At 38.5% G+C, this 6,506-nt stretch overlaps 3 non-coding genes across 3 annotated transcripts; 2 read left to right on the top strand and 1 right to left on the bottom strand.

Moving 5' to 3' along the window:
* Positions 1 to 2,608: 2,608 nt before the first annotated feature.
* Positions 2,609 to 2,727, bottom strand: LOC112845067 (5S ribosomal RNA). The gene has a single exon (XR_003217871.1). It is a non-coding gene; the product is annotated as a 5S ribosomal RNA (ribosomal RNA).
* A 356-nt stretch (positions 2,728 to 3,083) lies between these two features.
* LOC112845066 (5S ribosomal RNA) lies at positions 3,084 to 3,202 on the top strand. Its single transcript, XR_003217870.1, has one exon. It is a non-coding gene; the product is annotated as a 5S ribosomal RNA (ribosomal RNA).
* A 498-nt stretch (positions 3,203 to 3,700) lies between these two features.
* trnal-uaa (transfer RNA leucine (anticodon UAA)) lies at positions 3,701 to 3,783 on the top strand. The gene has a single exon. It is a non-coding gene; the product is annotated as a tRNA-Leu (tRNA).
* The last annotated feature ends 2,723 nt before the right edge of the window (positions 3,784 to 6,506 follow it).

Here is a 6,506-nt window from a genome sequence, read left to right as displayed (position 1 = left end):
AAATCACGTGATCAATTTAAGTTGACATCGAACCCTCACTGAGTCTCGTTTCAGTTTGGGTCAGAAAGACTTCAAACTACATACCAGTTTTTAGAATCACCTTTAGTGCTAGAAGAAACGGTAAAAACTGCATCTTCTAAGGATGTAACGAAAACAAAATGCAAGTAAAACGTGATTTCCATTTCGTATTGGGGAAAATGCAGCATGACAGCCAATCGCAAAATTATATGGCTGCTGAGGAAAAGGAGAAGTTGTTAAAGTGAAGGCCAAACAACGACATCAACAGCGAGTTTTGAGATTCGAGAGATTTGTGGCATTTTTGGAGTGTGTAGTCTAGCCTTTTATGTTTTTTTGTTTGTGTTTTTTGAGTGTCAAAAACAGTCAAATTCAAATAATAACTGTATATTCTTATTTGTGCTGGTGTGCTGAAAATAATGATACCAAACAATTAAAAATAAGCAGTATGTAAAAGTGAAATTAATGAAGGTAAACTCAAAAGGTGTCAAAAACGGCCATTTATAGGTTTGACTTCAGAGTTTTACATTACACAAAGATTGCATTATAACATATTATAACATATGTAGTTAGTGTGATAACATCTAGAGTTATTGCATTCATAGAAGTTTCTTCTGCTCTCAGAACAGATTCAGTTGTTCACAGTTTTGGCACACGGTGCATTACCAGGCTGCAAACACTCATAAGGTGTTGAGTTGTGGTCATGAAAAGAACAAAGTGCTTAACGATAATTCTGTGATGCAGTGTCATCAGACTGTTGACAAACCCTCAGTCTAGCCACAGTGTGACAGCACGGCTTCATGGAAAGTCATGTTTTGAATTACTTCTCATGCAGTGTTTTCTGCTCTTTATTTCATGTTCATTTACTTGACCAAGCCTGTGATGAATGTCATCAGAACATATTATATAATGAAAATGGTTATTTTTTAATAATAAGTCGAGGATGAACATTTGGAGTAACATTGAATATAGAGGTTTTCTATCTCTTAAGGTCAGTTTCAATTATGAATTGTAAACTCCTCCTTCATTATTCCATCAATTTGTGCAATGGATCAGTGCCACTGGCAGCAAATCAGCCCCGGAGCATGATCCTACCACCACCAGGCTTAACATCTGGTACACGGTTCTTAGATTTCAAAGGATCACCTTTGATGCACCAAACATACTGTTGTCATTATATAGCTCAGTCATAGTCTAGTCTGCCCATAAAGCTGTCTTTCCAGAAGCAAATGGCTTTTTTGTGGTTGGGATCCTCTCAGTTCACAGTAATAACAAATTCCCTCTGATCTAAGGGGAACTCTTTGGGTCTTCTTCCAGTCCTTGGCAAAGTGGTAACACATTCAAACAACTTGTAATTACAAACGATTGTTTGAAACAAATCTGTAAGTGTATAATAATGTCTTAAAATGGTTTACAGTGAGTTCTTTGGACTTTTCCGTTGCTCTAAATATTGGTCAATCCAACAAGTGCTTTTAAGCTAATCCTTTTTATGCTGCGAAGAGAAACTAACACTTGTCATGATCACTAATAAGACGTTAATAGGGCTTGTTGAGTTAAATGGTAAATGGCCTGCATTTGTATAGCGCTTTACTTAGTCCCTAAGGACCCCAAAGCGCTTTACACTACATTCAGTCATTCACCCATTCACACACACATTCACACACTGGTGATGGCAAGCTACATTGTAGCCACAGCTGCCCTGGGGCGCACTGACAGAACATTGCAGAACCTTCAGCACCTCGTATGAAAAGATTTGGCTGTGTGTATGCTTTTAGCACTGTGTGGATTTGAGAAAATCTAAAATAAATTGAAATTTGTTTTTAGAAGTTGTTTTATAAATTTCAGTGGTATATTATGCATGCAATAGGACATCTATTTAGATTTACATCTTCCACAGAAAAAGCTGCACATTACTGAAACTTTGTATACTGGACTTTGTTGTTGTCCCACACAGGTTCAATTTCGAGTGGTAGATGGCTCAGTGCTCAGTCAACCAAGATTTTATGATAGTGGGCACAATGAGAAAGCTAAGCTGCTTGTAAACAGTACTTTTATGCACTCTTTTTCCATTTGGATAAGAAAGAAATAACCAGGAAACAAAGGCAAACAAATAATCTGTGCCTTTATCCCAGATTCACATTACAGGAACAGCTGCTCAATGACCACTGTAGTCTTTGCTTACTGCACTTTTATCCAGATCTATGCAAAGTGATCCACTACACCTACTTTTACATTTAAATCATTTTATGAGCACTGAAGCCATTTTAATCTGAGCTTCTACTCAAATACAATCAGTAAAGAAAAACACAGAGTCTGTGACGTTTGTTTTGAAGGAAAAGGCATTCCCTGCAAATGTGTGAGACTATTCAGAAAACAGTAATTTTGTTTTATAGGTGAGACACTTGGCCTCTTTTTTTCCTTGTTCTACGTTTGTCTTTTGTCCGATTACTCTGGAACACAAGATGGAAAACTGATATTCTCATGTTAAAAATATAGAAAAAGGATTTTATCATCCATAAATGTTAACTTCTCGTGCCTCTAAGCACAAACAGGAGCGGCAGCGCCCTCTGCAGTTTGTGTGTCAAAGTGCAAAAGCTTACAGCACCTGGTATTCCCAGGCGGTCTCCCATCCAAGTACTGACCAGGCCCGACCCTGCTTAGCTTCCGAGATCAGACGAGATCGGGCGTGTTCAGGGTGGTATGGCCGTAAGCGAGAACATAGGTACACAAAAGACCTTTTATCGGTGGCAAATGTCACACAGTTTGATATATATTATTGTGCTAAACTTCAATGTTACAGCGAAAACATGCAAACCTTCGTTATTAACTGCAGCTTCAACACTGAGCTACAAAAATGCTTTTCCCGCAGTAACATGACGATAAGAACACATGTTCGTTGATTACAGCACAGTGTGAAAGTGACAGAGAGCACACAGTGTGTTAGGACGATTTGGAAATCCAACATTTTTGTCGTTTGGACATTTTAACTTAAATATAGAAAACAAAAACGTAAGCGCGTATGTGTCCTTACAGCATGGATAAAAAGGCCGTTTGCGAGCTGTCCTTTCGCTTACGGCCATACCACCCTGAACACGCCCGATCTCGTCTGATCTCGGAAGCTAAGCAGGGTCGGGCCTGGTCAGTACTTGGATGGGAGACCGCCTGGGAATACCAGGTGCTGTAAGCTTTTGCACTTCGACACACAAACTGCAGAGGGCGCTGCTCTTCAGGAAAAAACTTCATGAGCTCTCTCCTAATTTTTTGCATGTGTACAGTTACAAAATTAAAACAACAATCATCTCTGCAGCTTATTGGAGACACTCTCGTGATTCTGTTGTAGAGCAGAGCTTCAGCTCAGTGTGACTTCATGAGTCTGAAAGCTCCAGGATGACAAAAATACACCAACATCATTCCTCACTTTACTTTCTGGACAAAGATGAGGTTACACAAGAAAAGCTGCTGATATGTGAAGATTTATACTCAAATTATATTCTTGTATTTGTATCTTGCTAATAATAAATAATAATAAAAGCTGTTGCACACGTTCTTCTCTCTGCCAACGCAACACTGTCCTGTTAATAGGATTTATTTTATTCATATATAACTTTGTAAAAAGCATTTTAATGCTGTGAGTAATGACTTTACTGTTGGGCGACGTGTCTGTTACGCCGCTCAGCTCTGTCGGACCAGGATGGCCGAGTGGTGAAGGCGTTGGACTTAAGATCCAATGGACATTTGTCCACGTGGGTTCAAACCCCACTCCTGGTAGAGAAATCAACCTATAGCCAAAGTACAAATCATCCACAGGTAGGAGACAGTACTTGATTTCTTAGGAGTGACAAAGACTTTTGGATGTGCTGAAAATTCATGTGAATGTGTCCTGTTGAATACAAAAATGGCAGTGGTGTGGAGGATGATCCAATCCAACATTATCTATAAAGCACTTTAAAGTACCCAGCGCAGGACCAAAGTGCTGTACAGTAAATAAGTTAAAAACAAACAGTAGAATAAAACAAAACAGAATAAAATAAAACACATAATACGTACAAATTAAAACAGCCGTATATTAAAAAAACAAGATAGAACAGCATATAATCAACTAAAACAACTAACATAAAACTAAACTAAAACTAACATCTTACAAGGTGTCAAAGGTCAGGGTGAAGCGATGGGTTTTCAGAAGTGATTTAAAAACAGGTTTTTAGTCCAAAGGCTTGTTTTTTAATGTCGGGTGCTTGGTCTCCAAGTGACGAAGCAGTTTTGAAGGCTTCATTGCCTCATTGGAGAGCCGGTCTCCGCATATATTATGCAGAGCGGGCTTGGTGCATGGGAATCACTTGTCGCAATATATCCATATTTCAAGTAGGTCTTTTGGTATTGTCTGTTAATTGCAGCTTTCTTTTTCTTAGTGGTTGTCATAGACTCTTCTTCTGTCTCCTTACTGGGCCCTTTTCCCTTTGCAAAGAAACCCTCCAAAGACATCTGTTTTTTACTCATTTTGCTAGCTTGTGGGTTTAATATTAGCTAATGTATCTTGACATGCGTCAAGAGTCAGTCATAGACTGAAGTAACTGAGAGAATTCAGTCTTTTTCAAAATAAAACACTGTTCAGAGTCGGATAATAAATAAAACGGAAATAATGGAAGTTATTTATTTTCTCTGTGCGGTACGAGCCTCAACTCTCGCGGCCCGGTACCGGTCCGTGGCCCGGGGTTGGGGACCGCTGCTATAGACTACAGTGTACGCTCTACACCTGCTTACTGGTTTTTGTTGCACCAGTCTGCATCTCCCAATTACTTTGTGTGTTTCGCTTACAGCTCCGCACCACCCAGGCGGCAAAAAATGTGCATGTTCTTTGTGATCTGGTGACCAATGCCCTCTGCCGTCAAAGTCGAGAATTAGTTAATGGGCATCATGTGACTGATGGAAGCCAGATCCTTTTATTTAGCAAAATTGGGATTAATAGTTAAATGTTATTGTTGAGGGGCGCAGACAGCACATGTGAATAAGAACTTGTCAGCTTGTGAGTCCTGTGACTGGTGATGCTCCAAATGTTAAAAAATAAATATATAAAAACCAACAAACACCAAAAAATGACATTTATTATATGCTTATTCTGTGATCAGATAAAATATTTTATTAGAAGCAAGCTGGATCTAAGAGATTATTTCTACACAGCATCCTACAGTCAGTACAATTAATATGTCAGTATTGGTGGGATGAATATAAAATTCCCTAATCAGAAGGAAATAATAGTTTTATATTATTTCATGCAACGTGTGAAGAAATAGAGGTTGATCACATGTTAAAAAAATGTATATACTTATTGATAAGACAGACTCAAATAAAAACTTATAATGAAGAAGACGTTTCCAGTGACATTTAGTCAGAGCTGATGATAAATGTTGCTCTTTTGTTATCTCAGAAATGTATATTTGTGGGTACAGAAGTAGAGTGCATGGGGATTTTTCCTATAGTTGCATTATTGGATTCAAAGGTCATTTCATCATCATAATAGTGCACAGGTAACTTTCCTTCACATCTGACCACAACTGTTCTGTTAGTGAGAAGTGTGCCTTTATACCGACAGTTGGGTTTCCTGGCTCCATTGTTCTTTAGTTCACATCTAACAATACGAAACTTTGCTTTACTCTTTGTCTTGTTCGTCTGATCATATCTTCCTTGACCATTACAAATGGCTTTGACCTGTTTGTAATCACTGAGGATGAATGTGTTAACAGCCTTACATTTGTTTCCATCAACGTATATCTTCTTTTTTTTAATTTCTGTATCACATTTTTTCACGCTCATCTTGGCATCTACATGCTGTCGTCTAAACTTTTCATAATTTGTTTCATTCAGCCGCTTCTCAATTGGGTTGGTTTGAAGATTGGCTGGTTTTGAGAGTCCGGTAGCAAAGGGCAGCACAAGCAGCAAACAGGTAAACATGATCCTCATTGTTTCCTGGAGAAAGACAAAAAAGGAACATTTTCCAGATTAAGAATTTAATGCAACAAAAGTGTCATCACTGTAGTGGCAGAAGTAAGTATTTGATCCCCTGCTGAATTTGTAAATTTGTTCCCTTATAAAGAAATAAACAGTCTCTAATTTTTGGATGTTTTATTTTACTGGAGAGAGACAAGAACATCAACCAAAATCCAGAAAAAAAACACATTACATGATTTCTTTTCATTGATTTGCATATAATTGAGTGAAGTAAGTTTTTGATCCTCGACAACCCAACAAGAGTTCTGGTTCCCACAGACTGGATTACAGTCAATCAACCAGTCCATTACAGATACTCCCAATCTCAGTTTATTATGTGTATAAAGCACACCTGTCCACAGTACCAAATTCTTCCATTCCAATTCCATCTCCACCACCATGGGCAAGATTGAAGAGGTGTAAAAGGATTGGTTACTGAGGTCTACTGGGGAAAGGGACCTCAGGGACAAGAAAAGTCTGCAGTCTTGTGCCATCATGGTCAAGAC

This window comes from Oreochromis niloticus, unplaced genomic scaffold, assembly GCF_001858045.2.
Source record: "Oreochromis niloticus isolate F11D_XX unplaced genomic scaffold, O_niloticus_UMD_NMBU tig00002746_pilon, whole genome shotgun sequence".
Lineage (NCBI taxonomy): Eukaryota > Metazoa > Chordata > Actinopteri > Cichliformes > Cichlidae > Oreochromis > Oreochromis niloticus.
Note: the sequence above shows the minus strand (reverse complement) of the source record. Positions and strands in the feature narration are given on the sequence as shown.